This window comes from Artemia franciscana, chromosome 8 (assembly GCF_032884065.1).
Source record: "Artemia franciscana chromosome 8, ASM3288406v1, whole genome shotgun sequence".
In the NCBI taxonomy this organism is placed as follows: domain Eukaryota; kingdom Metazoa; phylum Arthropoda; class Branchiopoda; order Anostraca; family Artemiidae; genus Artemia; species Artemia franciscana.
Window position 1 is genome coordinate 13,884,488 of NC_088870.1, and position 17,088 is coordinate 13,901,575.

Here is a 17,088-nt window from a genome sequence, read left to right on the forward strand (position 1 = left end):
TACCATTTAAAACACCAAAATGAACATGCTGGAGTAGTCACTCGGTGAGAGAGGGTGTCAGCCATGGACCATTATATGTTGCATGTTCAAGAGTCGGTAAACCTGACAATCTATTTATATGCACAGACAATGGGACAGCAAAGAATGTTGTATATTCGCAAGTTTTACGTAGTTAAATATATATATATATATATATATATATATATATATATATATATATATATATATATATATATATATATATATATATATATATATATATATATATATATATATATATATATATATATATATATATATATATATATATATTAACTAAAAAAAAACTAAAAACTAAAAAAAACTAAAAAAAAAGAAAAAACTGAAAAATAAGCTAAAATAAAGGTAAAAACCAATAAAAAACTAAAAAAAAACTGAAAAAACTAAAAAAAGGCAAAAACTACAAAAAAAACTAAAAACTAATAAAAAAAGTAAAAAAGCTAAAAAACTAAAAAAACTAAAAAAACTAAAAAAAGGTAAAAAACTAAAAAAAAATAAAAAATAAAAAAAAATGAAAAAAAGGAAAAAACTGAAAAATAAGCGGAAAATAAATTCAATTGCGAAAAATAGAAAATAAGTCTTATTGGCCTTTACTATTCTACCTTTCTCTGCGTCTTCTCATATCTAGGCATGATTGAAACATGTTTGGAAATAGTTAAATTTTCCCAGTTTCACATATTTTTCTAGCGTTCTTAATGTTTTTTTTAGCATACCCATGTTTCAGTCATCTTTGGCCACTGTCTTCACTGTGACTTCCAGTATTTCAATCGTAATTGGCGGAGTTTTCTTAATGTTTGGTCGATTGTTTTCCAATTGCAAAAAAAACACCCTTCCCCTTTACTATTTTACTTGTTACGTCTCCTCTTTGTCTTCTCGACATTTACTGCAAATATTGCCCGGGCATGATTTAAACTTGGCAAAAATAGAATTTTTTTTTTTCCCAATTTCGCATGTTTTTCTATAATTTTTTATTTGAGGAAAAAAAAAATCGAATCCCCAGAGTATGATTTGATTTGTTATAATTTACATATAGTTTAAGTTATATATATATATATATATATATATATATATATATATATATATATATATATATATATATATATATATATATATATATATATATATATATATATACTAGCTGTTGGGGTGGCGCTTCGCGCCACCCCAACACCTAGTTGGTGGGGCGCTTCGCGCCCCCCCAAGCCCCCCCGCGCGCGTAAGTCGTTACGTGCCATATTAGTTACGCGCCATTGTAGTTGTGTCCCTGTGTCCCACCTGTGAATAGAGATAGATATAAATATATGTTTTTAACTACATAAAACATGCGAATATACAACATTCTTCGCTGTCCCATTGTCTGTGCATATAAATAGATTGTCAGGTTTACTGACTCTTGAACATGCAACATGGGAAGGAAGCAAAAAAAATTTGCCGAAACCTGGGATCGAACCAGGGACCTTTAGATATTCAGTCTAACGCTCTCCCATCTGAGCTATTTCGGCTTATTACAAATTATTTTTCAAATACGTTATGATGAAAATAATCTATATATATATATATATATATATATATATATATATATATATATATATATATATATATATATATATATATCCGTATTCAGATCTATACCTCATTATTCTAATGATGTGTCCCTGTGTCCCGGTCGTCATTTATATTACCTGTGTCCCGGTGTCCCAGTTTGTAATTTCTCTTTGAGTGTCCCGGTCGTCATTTATATTCCCTGTGTCCCGGTGTCCCGGTCGTCATTTGTGTCCCGGTGTCCCGGTCTGTAATTTCTATTCGAACAATCCCTGTGTCCCGGTCGTCATTTATATTCCCTGTGTCCCGGTCGTTATTTGTGTCCGGGTGTCCCAGTCTGTAATTTCTCTTTGAGGTTCCCGGTCGTAACTTATATTCCCTCTGTCTCGGTCTAATGACGTCACCGTCAAAGCAAAAATGACGACAAATAATTTCATGACGTCGGTCAACACAGAAATATGACGTCACCTGATCCACAGACAACTTATTTTTATATATATACTAGCTGTTGGGGTGGCGCTTCGCGCCACCCCAACACCTAGTTGGTGGGGGCGCTTCACGCCCATCCCCCCCCAAGCCCCCCCGTGCGCGTAAGTCGTTACGCGCCATAATAGTTACGCGCCATTGTAGTTGTGTCCCTATGTCCCACCTGTGAATATAGATATATATATATATATATATATATATATATATATATACTAGCTGTTGGGGTGGCGCTTCGCGCCACCCCAACACCTAGTTGGTGGGGGCGCTTCGCGCCCCCCCCCAAGCCCCCCCACGCGCGTAAGTCGTTACGCGCCATATTAGTTGAGCGCCATTGTAGTTGTGTCCCTATGTCCCACCTGTGAATATAGATATATATATGTATATATATATATATATATATATATATATATATATATATATATATATATATATATATATATATATATATATATATATATATATATATAAATTTTAATATTTTTACGTGTGCCCATAAATTAGAATTTTTCAGGCAAGCATTCATTTCGTCTGCAGGAGTTAAACTACGTAAAAATTGCGAATATACAACATTCTTGGCTTTCCCATTGTCTGTGCATATACAAAGCCGTATGCACTAATAATGACGTCATATGCAAACGCTCTTTTTACAAACAAACAAACATGCATACACACAACTCGCGCGCGTAAGTCGTTACGCGCCATATTAGTTACGCGCCATTGTAGTTGTGTCCCTGTGTCCCACCTGTGAATATAGATATAGCAAATTTTTTTTGCTTCCTTCCCATGTTGCATGTTCAAGAGTCAGTAAACCTGACAATCTATTTATATGCACAGACAATGGGACAGCGAAGAATGTTGTATATTCGCATGTTTTATGTAGTTAAAAACATATATTTATATCTATCTCTATTCACAGGTGGGACACAGGGACACAACTACAATGGCGCGTAACTAATATGGCACGTAACGACTTACGCGCGCGGGGGGGCTTGGGGGGGCGCGAAGCGCCACCCCAACAGCTAGTATTTTTATATATATATATATATATATATATATATATATATATATATATATATATATATATATATACTTAAACTATATGTAAATTATAACAAATCAAATCATACTCTGGGGATTCGATTTTTTTATTCCTCAAATAAAAAATTATAGAAAAACATGCGAAATTGGGAAAAAAAAAAATTCTATTTTTGCCAAGTTTAAATCATGCCCGGGCAATATTTGCAGTAAATGTCGAGAAGACAAAGAGGAGACGTAACAAGTAAAATAGTAAAGGGGAAGGGTGTTTTTTTTTTTTTGCAATTGGAAAACAATCGACCAAACATTAAGAAAACTCCGCCAATTACGATTGAAATACTGGAAGTCACAGTGAAGACAGTGGCCAAAGATGACTGAAACATGGGTATGCTAAAAAAAACATTAAGAACGCTAGAAAAATATGTGAAACTGGGAAAATTTAACTATTTCCAAACATGTTTCAATCATGCCTAGATATGAGAAGACGCAGAGAAAGGTAGAATAGTAAAGGCCAATAAGACTTATTTTCTATTTTTCGCAATTGAATTTATTTTCCGCTTATTTTTCAGTTTTTTCCTTTTTTTTAGTTTTTTTTTATTTTTTATTTTTTTTTAGTTTTTTACCTTTTTTTAGTTTTTTTAGTTTTTTTAGTTTTTTAGCTTTTTTACTTTTTTTTATTAGTTTTTAGTTTTTTTGTAGTTTTTGCCTTTTTTTAGTTTTTTCAGTTTTTTTTTAGTTTTTTATTGGTTTTTACCTTTATTTTAGCTTATTTTTCAGTTTTTTCTTTTTTTTTAGTTTTTTTTAGTTTTTAGTTTTTTTTTGGTTAATATATATATATATATATATATATATATATATATATATATATATATATATATATATATATTTAACTACGTAAAACTTGCGAATATACAACATTCTTTGCTGTCCCATTGTCTGTGCATATAAATAGATTGTCAGGTTTACCGACTCTTGAACATGCAACATATAATGGTCCATGGCTGACACCCTCTCTCACCGAGTGACTACTCCAGCATGTTCATTTTGGTGTTTTAAATGGTATATTATTAACCAAATTAATGTGTTTTACAATATACTAAGCATCGTCATAACAAAAATGACGACAACTAATTTCATGACGTCAGCCGACACAGAAACATGACGTCACCTGATCCACAGATCCACAGACAGACAACTTATTTTTATATATATAGAAGATATATATATATATATATATATATATATATATATATATATATATATATAGATTAAATTTATACTATTATTTATAGTAGTTGTATTATTCCTAATATTTTAAGATTGATACTATAGTCTCAATCGTAATTCCTTGTTGAATTCCGTCATAAGTTAAAATGTCTCCAATCACAATGTTTGATGATGTTTCTCCTTTTATTACGCCTAACACAGGGGTATGTCCGGCCTGTTTTGCATCCTGGCTTCTTTGAAGCGTAAAATTAGAAAAGTGTTACTACTACTAATATTAACAATTCACCGCAGCACCAAACTGCCTGAGGTCAATGCAGCTACGCAAGCTCCTCCTCCATCCCAATCTATTCAAACCCTCCCCCGTCAAACCCTCCCAGGAAGATCCCTTTTCGTTTAAATCTGATAGGAGAGAGGCCTTCAAAAAATCAACAAGAAACATCTTAATTGAAGAAAGAGGCTGCACCGGCGAAAGCATGAAATAATTCATTTACTAAAAGAATTAATTAATATGATACCTTGTGATAGCGTAGTGGATTGAGCCGATTCTTATGATTGAGGGTTACATGGTTCGATCCTGTGTTTCGCAGGGAGTCTGAATTAAATCTTTTTAGAAATATTTTATTCTAATTGTTGCCCTATTAAACTTGTTGATAATATTTTAGATGGAAAAAAATTTGGAATATGAACTTAATGATCCCATCCCCTTTCTTTAGCTGTTCCTATAAGCGAAAACAAAACTTTTACCAATTCACCATATATCCCGAGACTCAGTGACCCCTCGTCAATACCTCGCTCTTTACACAAAAGTTCGAATTGTCTTCCAATTTTTTTTTAAGAATGACCCCTAAATCACAAAGGCCGTTTAATAAGAATAAATAGCTCTTTTGAAGTTACTAAGAATACTTTAGAGTAAAGAGCGAGGTATTGAGGGGACGAACCCCCTCATATATGTAATAATTTCTATTCGCTTAATCTTATAATGTTGCTCCTTACTTTCATTTGAAAAAACTTGCCTGTTTGCAAAAAACTGGCCAAATTCCTGTTGCTTGAAAAACCCTTAATTGCTGTATTCATAGAGGTGCTTTGAATAAACACTGATCCGAAGAGCGTTGAAATTTGAAACAGGCTTACGACTTTCTCTGGGTTGCAACAAAGCCAATTTCGAAGCTTGTCAGTTTAGTGAGGAACGAAACGACATTATCTCCTGCGTAGTTTATAGAGGCCTTAGAATATGCTAACAAAAAAAATTAATATGACCTGTTATATAATACAAATATGATTTAATTCAGACTCCCTGTGACACGCGGGATCGAACCATGAAACCCTCAATCATAAGAATTGGCTCAATCCACTACGCTATCACAAGGTATCATATTAATTAATTCTTTCAGTAAATGAATTGTTTCATTCTTTCGCCGGTGCAGCCTCTTTCTTCAATTAAGATGTTTCTTGTTGATTTTTTGAAGGCCTCTCTCCTATCAGATTTAAACGAAAAGGGATCTTCCTGGGAAAGTTTGACGGGGGTATATATATATATATATATATATATATATATATATATATATATATATATATATATATATATATATATATATATATATATATATATATATATATGTGTGTGTTTTTAACTACGTAAAACTTGTGAATATACAACATTCTTTGCTGTCCCATTGTCTGTGCATATAAATAGATTTTCAGGTTTACCGACTCTTGAACATGCAACATATAATGGTCCATGGGAAAAAAATCCGTATTCAGATCTATACCTCATGATTCTAATGATTGCCCTTGAGCTTTGTTGATGGTGATTGCTAATCGACCATTCCCTGAGTCGCCATCGTCGTTTATATATCCCCCTGTGCACCCCCGGCGTCCCCTTTGTAGTTATGTCCCTGTGTCCCGGTCGTCATTTATATTCCCTGTGTCCCGGTCGTCATTTGTGTCCCGGTGTTCCAGTCTGTGATTTCTCTTTGAGTGTCCCGGGCGTCATTTATATTCCTTGTGTCCCGGTGTCCCGGTCGTCATTTATATCCCCCTGTGCCCCCCGGCGTCCCCATTGTAGTTGTGTCCCTGTGTCCCGGTCGTCATTTATATTCCCTGTGTCCCGGTCGTCATTTGTATCCCGGTGTCCCGGTCTGTATATACATTCGTTTTTTAGTTTTGTTTTTCTCCTTTATTTTTTCCTTTTTTCTTTTTTTTCTTTTTTAGTTTATTTAGATTTTTAGATTTTTTAGTTTTTTTATTAGTTTTTAGTTTTTTTGTAGTTTTTACCATTTTTTTAGTTTTTTTACTTTTTTTTTTACTTATGTCACAGACAACACACACAGACAACTTATTTTTATATATATAGATATAGATATAGTTTCTTTTTTAGTTTTAATTTTTTTTAGTTTTGCAGCTTTTTAGTTTTTTTAGCTTTTTTTCTTTTTAGTTTTTTACCTTTTTATGGCACTTGGTATTAACCAAGTGACATATAGCAATCGCAAATTCTGTCGTTCAATGTTTATTCTAACATTGACAGTTGGAAAAATCTTCACGTACCAAGCATGCTAAAGCTCAACAACTTATAATAAACCTCAAATTTAAGTATCGGTTTTAAGGTTTTCGAATTACTTTAATCTATTGTCAAAATATTTTGAAATATTTATGCAATTCCCAGTTTTTACATTTTTAATTTCAATTTTCTTTTTCTTCTTTATTTTTCAGACGTAAATACATATCGTCGAACCTTTTTTTTTTAACTAAAATCTGGTAGGCATTGATAACCTTATCCAAGTCAAAATCCCAAACCCAATCATCATCGCTATCATTTTCAGCTTTGATACGTTTTTACTCTCGCTGTCCAGGTTGATCTTCATCTAATTGCGTGGTTTTGCGTTCTTTAGCCGCAAGCCTTTTGGCATTAACTCTTTGAGCAGCGTCCTCGGCTGTTTCTTCTGTTGTAGGATTTGGTAACATTCTATCTTTTTCAATGTTTTTCAATTTGTCAGTGTTTATTCTAACATTGACTGTTAGAAAAAATTTTACGTGCCAAGCATGCTAACACTCAACAATTTATAATAAACCTCAAAATTATAAATATCTGTTATAAGGTTTTCGAATTACTTTAATCTATTGTCAAAATATATAGAAATATTTATGCAATTTCCAGTTTCTATATTTTTAGTTTCAGTTTGCTTTTCAGTTTAGTTTCTAAGAAATTCAATCTCTTTTAATACTGTTGTCTTTTCAAAGATATTTGATTATTCAAGCAAGCCGTAACGGACAGACAACTTATTTTTATATAAGTTGGAGCGCCACCCCAACAGCTAGTATATATATATATATATATATATATATATATATAGATATATATATATATCTAAAGCGTTATATATCTAAAGCGTTATATATATAAAAATAAGTTGTCTGTCTGTGGATCAGGTGACGTCATGTGTCTGTGTCGACTGACGTGTCATGAAGTTAGTTGTCGTCATTTTTGCTATGACGGTGACGTCATTAAAGATATTTAAGACATATATGTTCACGTAGAAACCTATTAATGTTTAAGTTTAAAATGACTGATGAACTTACAACGGCAAAAGCCGATGAAGATGCTCAAAGAGTCTATGCCAAAAAACTTGCAGCTGATAGAGAAAGTCAGAAAAGAAAGCGTGCCGAGGAATCAAAAGAACAGCAAGGAAACAGGCTTGAGGCTAAAGAACGCAAAACCGCGCAGTTAGATGAAGATCCACCTGGACAGCGAGAGTCAAAACATATCAAAACTGAAAATGATAGCGATGATGATTGGGTTTGGGATTTTGACTTGGATAAGGTCATCAATGCCTACCAGATTTTAGTTAAGAAAACGAAGGTTCGGCGATATGTATTTCATAGTGAAGCTGAAAATTAAAGAAGAAAAAGAAAACTGAAAAAAGAAAAAAATGTAAAAAATATGACGACCGGGACACAGGGAATATAAATGACGACCAGGACACGCTGAAAAATAAAGAAGGAAAAGAACGCACCATATTAGTTACGCGCCATTGTAGTTGTGTCCCTTTGTACAGCCTATGAATATAGATAGATTTATATATGTGTTTTAAACTACGTAAAATTTGCGAAAGAGAAATTTCTAATTGTAAAATGACTGAAGAACCTACAATGGCAACACCCGAGGAAGCAGCTCAAAACGAATGTATTCAAGCCGAAGTAGCTGAATATCTATATATATAAAAATAAGTTGTTTGTCTGTGTGTCTGTCTGTGGATCAGGTGACGTCATGTTTCTGTGTTGACTGACGTCATGAAATTAGTTGTCGCCATTTTTGCTTTGAAGGTGACGTCATTCAAGATATTTAAGACATATGTTCACGTAGAAATCTATTAATGTTTAAGTTTACAACGACTGATGAACTTACAATGGCAAAAGCCGATGAAGATGCTCAAAGAGTCTATGCCAAAAAACTTGCTGCTGATAGAGAAAGTCAGAAAAGAAAGCGTGCCGAGGAACTACCAGAGCAACGCGAAAGCAGACTTGCTGCTAAAAGAGAAAGTGAAAAAAGAAGGCGTGCCGAGGAATCAAAAGAACAGCAAGGAAACAGGCTTGAGGCTGATAGAGAAAGAAAGAACAGAAAGCGTGCCGAGGAATCAAAAGAACAGCAAGGAAACAGGCTTGAGGCTGATAGAGAAAGAAAGAACAGAAAGCGTGCCGAGGAACTACCAGAGCAACGCGGAAGCAGACTTGCTGCTAAAAGAGAAAGTGAAAAAAGAAGGCGTGCCGAGGAATTACAAGAAAAGCAAGAAATCAGGCTTGCTGCTGATAGAGAAAGTAAGAAAAGAAAGCGTGCCGAGGAATCACAAGAACAGCAAGGAATCAGGCTTGCTGCTGATAGAGAAAGTAAGAAAAGAAAGCGTGCCGAGGAATCAGAGCAACCTGAAAGTTATCGCCTGGCATTCAGGTACAACCCAGTCGATGATTATAGCTTGAGTAGATGTGTTCAAATCGGGACAATGTCTAAAATTTGTCCCTATTGCAAGGCCTTGAAATTCAATGGTGAAACAATGGGAATGTGTTGCGCCTCAGGAAAAGTTAAACTTCCTCTATTGGCTGCACCACCAGAGCCATTGAAGACTTTCCTTACTGGAACTACGTCAGAATCTAAGGGTTTTTTGTCAAAAATCAGAAAATACAACTCTTGTTTCCAAATGACGTCGTTTGGAGCCCAAATCGAAAATCCAGATCAATTTATGTCTACTTTCAAAGTAAAAGGGCAAATTTATCATAGAGCAGGGTCCCTTCTACCATTCTCAGGCGAGAATCATAAATTTTTACAATTGTACTTCATCAGTGATAGAAATTCTGAATTGAATGCACGTTGCGAAATTTCTCCCAACGTTGAAAGGACAATCGTTTCCCAATTGCAACATCTTTTCCACGAAAATAATAATTTAGTGCGTCTGTTCAAAACAGCCATCGATTTGATGCCTACTGATACGCATAAAATTGTTATTTCCGCTGACAAAACACCTCCTGGCCAACATGTGCGTAGATACAATGCTCCAACTATCGACGAAGTGGCAATCGTTATGGTCGGTGATCAGTTTTTACCTCGAGATATTATTCTTCATAAGCGAAACGCTCAGTTGTTAAGAATTGCTGAAACTCATCGATGCTACGATGCCCTACAATATCCTATCATTTTTTGGGATGGAGCCGACGGCTATCACTTTAATATTAAATTGATGAATCCAGCCACTAACAAAGAAATGAACAAGAAATGCAGTGCAATGCATTATTATTCCTATAGACTAATGATTCGGCAGGATGAAGAAAATTATATTTTAAAATGCCGTGAATTGTTTCACCAATTCGTCGTTGATATGTATGCTAAAATTGAATCAGAACGTTTGCTATATATCCGCCTGAATCAGACCAAGCTCCACTCTGAACAATACATTCATGTGCGAGATGCAGTTATAAATGACGGTAATACCACAAACGTTGGAAGATTAACAATTTTACCTTCGTCATATGCTGGCAGTCCCCGGCATATGCATGAATATGCTCAAGATGCTATTGCGTATGTTCGTCTCTATGGTCGTCCAGATTTATTTATTACATTTACATGTAATCAATCTTGGGACGAGATACTGCAGCTTTTACTTCAAGGATAATCGGCGGTTCATAGGCATGACATTACGGCCCGTGTCTTCCGGCAAAAGTTGAAATCACTGATAAACTACATTGTAAAACTTGAAGTGTTTGGGTCAGTGCGATGCTGGATGTACTCAGTGGAATGGCAAAAACGAGGTTTGCCACACGCACATATACTAATCTGGCTACATAAAAAAATTACTTCGAACGAAATTGATGATGTGATTTCCGCTGAAATACCTGATAAAAATGTCGATAAGGGGTTACATGATATTATTGTAAAAAATATTATACATGGACCTTGCGGAGCACTGAACGAAAATTCACCATGCATGGCCAAAGGAAGGTGCACAAAGCAATATCCTCGACTTTTAGTATCAAACACAATTACTGGCAATGATGGTTACCCACAATATAGAAGAAGATCTACTGAAGATGGCGGTAAAACAGCAATAATAAAGAAGCGTAACGGTACTACCATCGAAGTAGATAACCAGTGGGTTGTTCTATATTCCCCATTATTATCAAAAACATTTAATGCACACATAAACGTTGAATACTGTAACTCCGTAAAGACAATCAAATACATATGTAAATACGTCAACAAAGGCAGTGACATGGCAGTTTTTGGCTTGCAGCCCGAAATCAAAGATTTCGATGAAATCGTACAATATCAGGCTGGAAGATACATAAGCAGTAATGAAGCTGTTTGGCGAATTCTTTCATTTCCGATACATGAACGTAGTCCAGCTGTTGTTCACTTAGCGGTACATTTACAGAATGGTCAACGTGTTTATTTCACGGAAACCAACGTGCAACAAAGAGTCCTGAATCCACCGGCTACAACATTAACAGCTTTTTTTTCGCTTTGCAAAAATGATTCTTTTGCAAAAAAACTGCTGTATACTGAAGTGCCTTCGTATTACACGTGGAATACTAAAAATAAAGTATTTGAACGTCGAAAACAGGGTAAGTCAGTCGACGGCCAACCTACCATCTTCAAAGATACCACGATAGGAACACTCTACACCGTTCACCCCAATCAACATGAATGCTTGTTTCTACGCCTGCTTTTGGTGAATGTACCCGGTCCGACATCCTTTGAGTATTTGAGGACTGTAAATGGTACTATACATGACACTTACCGTAGTGCATGCCAAGCTCTGAATTTATTGGAGAATGACCAACACTGGGATAACTGCATCAATGACGCGTGCGAAACGTCAACCCCAAGTCAAATTCGTGCATTGTTTGGCATCATTTTAACAACTTGCTCTCCATCAGCTCCTACAGAGTTATGGGAAAAATATAAGTCAAAAATGTCCGAAGATATACTCCATCGAAAACAGTTAGAGACGTCAGATATGACTTTTGATTTTACATCAGAAATTTATAACTACACTTTAGTTGTTATAGAAGATTTGTGCGTACGTATGGCAAACAAACCTCTTCAGGATTTGGGAATGCCTTCACCTAACCGTATTGCTGCTGTTTCGACATGTGTAGAATTGGATCGTGAACAAAGTTACAGTAAGAGTGATCTATTGTCGTATGTACAAAATAACATTTCCAAGTTAACGTCGGAACAAAAAGACATTTATGATACAATAATGCATTGTGTCGATAACAACGTTGGAGAAATTTTCTTTTTGGATGCGCCAGGAGGTACTGGTAAAACGTTTGTGATAAAACTGATTCTGGCATCAATTCGATCAAAAAATGATATAGCGTTGGCAATTGCGTCGTCCGGAATAGCCGCAACTTTGCTGCCTGGTGGAAGAACTGCTCATTCCGCTTTGAAATTGCTTCTGAACTTGCATTCTACAGAAACTCCCACGTGCAATATTTCCAAATCATCTGGGATGGGTAAAGTATTGCAGCAATGCAAACTTATTATTTGGGATGAGTGCACAATGGCACACAAAAAATCGCTCGAGGCTCTGGATCAATACTTGAAAGATTTTCGAGGGAAGTCGAAACCCTTTGGCAGCACATTAAATTGCTTGCGGGAGATTTCAGGCAAACATTACCTATAATACCTAGATCAACTCCTGCAGACGAAATGAATGCTTGCCTGAAAAATTCTAATTTATGGGCACACGTAAAAACATAAAAATATAAACCCACCAAAGCTTTGCAATGGCACTCGACTTGCCGTAAAAAAAAACAATGGAAAACCTAATAGAGGCCACAATCTTGACAGGGCCTTTTGAGGGTGAGGCTGTTCTTATTCCTCGCATTCCCATGATTCCAACGGATCTGCCTTTTCAATTTAAAAGATTGCAATTCCCAATTCGATTAGCATTTACAATCACCATTAACAAAGCTCAAGGTCAATCATTAGAAAAATGTGGTATAGATCTTAATACTGATTGTTTTTCCCATGGACAATTGTACGTTGCATGTTCGAGGGTCGGTAAACCTGACAATCTATTTATATGCAGCGACAATTGGACAGCGAAGAATGTTGTATATTCGCAAGTTTTACGCAGTTAATTTGTATTATGGAACCAAATGAAGCGGTTAATTATCCATCTGGATTTTTAAATTCCATAGATCCTTCAGGGTTTCCACCACACGTGCTACAACTAAAAATAGGCGTACCAATAATACTTTTAAGAAATATCAACCCACCAAAGCTTTGCAATGGCACGCGACTTGCCGTAAAAAAAAACAATGGAAAACCTAATAGAGGCCACAATCTTGACAGGGCCTTATGAGGGTGAGGCTGTTCTTATTCCTCGCATTCCCATGATTCCAACGGATCTGCTTTTTCAATTTAAAAGATTGCAATTCCCAATTCGATTAGCATTTGCAACCACCATCAACAAAGCTCAAGGGCAATCACTAGAAAAATGCGGTATAGATCTTAATACAGATTGCTTTACCAATGTACAATTGTATGTTGCATCTTTGAGGGTCGGTAAACCTGACAATCTATTTATACGCACAGACAATGGGACAGCGAAGACTGTTGTATATTCACAAGTTTTACGTAGTTAATTTGTATTGTATCTATCTATATATCTATCTATATAAAAACGAGTTGTGTGTATGCATGTTTGTTTGTTTGTAAAAAGAGCGTTTGCATATGACGTCATTATTAGTACATACGGCTTTGTATATGGACAGACAATGGGAAAGCCAAGAATGTTGTATATTCGCAATTTTTACGTAGTTTGAAACACATATATAAATCTATCTATATTCACAGGTGGGACACAGGGACACAACTACAATGGCGCGTAACTAATATGGCGCGTAACTAATATGGCGCGTAACGACTTACGCGCGCGGGGGGGCTTGGGGGGGCGCGAAGCGCCCCACCAACTAGGTGTTGGGGTGGCGCGAAGCGCCACCCCAACACCTAGTATATATATATATATATATATATATAACTTAAACTATATGTAAATTATAACAAATCAAATCATACTCTGGGGATTCGATTTTTTTTTCTCTCAAATAAAAAATTATAGAAAAACATGCGAAATTGGGAAAAAAAAATTTCTATTTTTGCCAAGTTTAAATCATGCCAGGGCAATATTTGCAGTAAATGTCGAGAAGACAAAGAGGAGACGTAACAAGTAAAATAGTAAAGGGGAAGGGTGTTTTTTTTTGCAATTGGAAAACAATCGACCAAACATTAAGAAAACTCCGCCAATTACGATTGAAATACTGGAAGTCACAGTGAAGACAGTGGCCAAAGATGACTCTGAAACATGGGTATGCTAAAAAAAACATTAAGAACGCTAGAAAAATATGTGAAACTGGGAAAATTTAACTATTTCCAAACATGTTTCAATCATGCCTAGATATGAGAAGACGCAGAGAAAGGTAGAATAGTAAAGGCCAATAAGACTTATTTTCTATTTTTCGCAATTGAATTTATTTTCCGTAACTGAAAAAAAAAATTAGCGAATATTAAGATAAGTCCGCCAATTAAAATCCGAATTCTGGATGCCATAGTACTTTGATAGGCTGAGGAATAATTTGTTATATTTCCAGATAAATTATCAAAGTTTCAGGAACTCATTTGACTGACCGTATATCAAACAATAAGGTGCACAAAAAATTGGTTCGATTTTACTTTCTAAGACTACAGTGGAAGATGGCTAGGCCCTGATTTACTGACGAAAGAAGACAAATTGCTAAATATCGTACTTTCTGGTGATCCATCAGCGCAAAACGAAAGACATGTAGTCCCTGAAAGGAGGATGAAGGAGAAGTTAAAAGAAAGCACTTAAAGGAAACAGAAACTCCATGGGAGGAGGACAAAAAGTGAAGCTTTGAATAGATAGGGGGTGAAAGAGATGGCAGAGCTTTATTGGCCTGATATATATATAAAAATAAGTTGTCTGTGGATCTGTGGATCGTGGATCAGGTGACGTCACCTGAAAAAACTGGATCAGGTGACGTCAAAACTGAAAAAACTAAAAAAAGGCAAAAACTACAAAAAAAACTAAAAACTAATAAAAAAAATAAAAAAGCTAAAAAACTAAAAAAAATAAAAAAAGGCAAAAACTACAAAAAAAACTAATCGAAAAAACTACAAATGCTAATCGAATTGGGAATTGCAATCTTTTAAATTGAAAAGGCAGATCCGTTGGAATCATGGGAATGCGAGGAATAAGAACAGCCTCACCCTCAAAAGGCCCTGTCAAGATTGTGGCCTCTATTAGGTTTTCCATTGTTTTTTTTTTACGGCAAGTCGAGTGCCATTGCAAAGCTTTGGTGGGATTATATTTCTTAAAAGTATTATTTGTACGCCTATTTTTAGTTGTAGCACGTGTGGTGGAAACCCTGAAAGATCTATGGAATTTAAAAATTCAGATGGATAATTAACCGCTTCATTTGGTTCCAAAACTGTGTCGACTGACTTGTACAGGACTGCCTGGTCTCGAATCTTGGTCAAAACAATATAGTTGATTTCGTGGACGTCTATATTTTTGGGTGCGAGAATCGCTCTTTCACTTAGCCATTTATTATTTTTATAATTTTTTTGAATATTCGGAAATACTTTCTCAATCAATTCATTTTTGGACGTCACTAAATTACAGAAAACAGCAGGTAGTTGTATACGTCCTGAAATTGAGTCTACTGGGAGCTTTCCGTTTCCCATTGCCAGCAATTGATCTGAAAATGTTTGACCAGAGTCATCGTTTTGCAATCGGATACGCATATTTGTAGTTAATTTTAATATTTTTACGTGTGCCCATAAATTAGAATTTTTCAGGCAAGCATTCATTTCGTCTGCAGGAGTTGATCTAGGTATTATAGGTAATGTTTGCCTGAAATTTTTTGATCGAATTGATGCCAGAATCAGTTTTATCACAAACGTTTTACCAGTACCTCCTGGCGCATCCAAACAGAAAATTTCTCCAACGTTGTTATCTCCAATAAATTCAGAGCTTGGCATGCACTACGGTAAGTGTCATGTATAGTACCATTTACAGTCCTCAAATACTCAAAGGATGTCGGACCGGATACATTCACCAAAAGCAGGCGTAGAAAGAAGCATTCATGTTGATTGGGGTGAACGGTGTAGAGTCTTCCTATCGTGGTATCTTTGAAGATAGTAGGTTGGCCGTCGACTGACTTACCCTGTTTTCGACGTTCAAATACTTTATTTTTAGTATTCCACGTGTAATACGAAGGCACTTCAGTATACAGCAGTTTTTTTGCAAAAGAATCATTTTTGCAAAGCGAAAAAAAAGCTGTTAATGTTGTATCCGGTGGATTCAGGACTCTTTGTTGCACGTTGGTTTCCGTGAAATAAACACGTTGACCATTCTGTAAATGTACCGCTAAGTGAACAACAGCTGGACTACGTTCATGTATCGGAAATGAAAGAATTCGCCAAACAGCTTCATTACTGCTTATGTATCTTCCAGCCTGATATTGTACGATTTCATCGGAATCTTTGATTTCGGGCTGCAAGCCAAAAACTGCCATGTCACTGCCTTTGTTGACGTATTTACATATGTATTTGATTGCCTTTACGGAGTTACAGTATTCAACGTTTATGTGTGCATTAAATGTTTTTGATAATAATGGGGAATATGGAACAACCCACTGGTTATCTACTTCGATGGTGGTACCGTTACGCTTCTTTATTATTGCTGTTTTACCGCCATCTTCAGTAGATCTTCTTCTATATTGTGGGTAACCATCATTGCCAGTAATTGTGTTTGATACTAAAAGTCGAGGATATTGCTTTGTGCTCCTGCCTTTGGCCATGCATGGTGAATTTTCGTTCAGTGCACCGCAAGGTCCATGTATCATATTTTTTACAATAATATCATGTAACCCCTTATCGACATTTTTATCAGGTATTTCAGCGTCACCGTCAAAGCAAAAATGACGACAACTAATTTCATGACGTCAGCCGACACAGAAACATGACGTCACCTGATCCACAGACAGACAGACAGACAACTTATTTTTATATATATAGAAGATATATATATATATATATATATATATATATATATATATATATATATATATATATATATATATATATATATATATATATATATATATATATATATATATATATATATACTATACTACTACTAATAACTCAGTGCAGCACCAAGCCGCCTGAGGCCAACACAG

At 35.4% G+C, this 17,088-nt stretch overlaps 1 non-coding gene across 1 annotated transcript; it reads right to left on the reverse strand.

The window, feature by feature from the left end:
* Positions 1-1,468: 1,468 nt before the first annotated feature.
* Trnaf-gaa (transfer RNA phenylalanine (anticodon GAA)) lies at positions 1,469-1,541 on the reverse strand. Its single transcript has one exon. It is a non-coding gene; the product is annotated as a tRNA-Phe (tRNA).
* Between the last annotated feature and the right edge of the window lie 15,547 nt (positions 1,542-17,088).